Below are 789 nucleotides of genomic sequence, written 5' to 3'. Positions count from 1 at the left end.
AGTTTAATCTTTCTACTTATAATAAATATACCCCAAGAATAATAACTATTAAACTATGTGTCTCAATGCTTACTATTAATGTTTATTATTTGATGCCTTCATTTTAGAGAAGGTGACAGATAGGGTTGGAAGTGAGTTAAGTCAGTTTATGAGTCCGTTCGAGTTTGACTCGTTAATNTACAATTACAGATTATTTTCGTGTTATTTAAGTCAATTCGTGAGTTCGAGTCAGCTCGTGAACTTTCGGTGAGTCAAGTTTAAACTTAAAAAATCGACTCGATTATTAATGAGCTGAACCGTGAACCAAGTTCAATTTTCATGAACCGAATTTGAGTTTGGTCTAACTCGACCCAACTCGGCTCACGTCCAATCCTAGTAGCAAATATAATCTTTTGCATTTTCAGAATAACAATTTAAGTACCCAAGCAATTTTTCAATTCACATGTATAACTTATATAAATTGGTCTTTTTTATGATATTCTATATTTTTAAAAACTAAATCTCATGCATGTTTAATTAGTATTTTAGAAACATTTATTTTTATATATGTTACTTAACGACTAATAACAACAGTTATTTAAGAAATTTTAAAGCACTGCATTATTCTTCTAATCTCATAGATATATGTGATTGTTGAACATGACATATCTCAAAGTCAAATAAAATATATAAAAGACAACCATGAATCTTTGAACTCAACTTTGACTTTATATAGAGTTGTGTAATGTTGGGCTTTATCACCCTTTGCTAATAAATTAAAAAAAATATCTATTATCCAAGCTTATAAAA

This window comes from Arachis ipaensis, chromosome B10 (genome assembly GCF_000816755.2).
Source record: "Arachis ipaensis cultivar K30076 chromosome B10, Araip1.1, whole genome shotgun sequence".
Taxonomy (NCBI): domain Eukaryota; kingdom Viridiplantae; phylum Streptophyta; class Magnoliopsida; order Fabales; family Fabaceae; genus Arachis; species Arachis ipaensis.
This window is presented reverse-complemented; position numbering follows the sequence as displayed.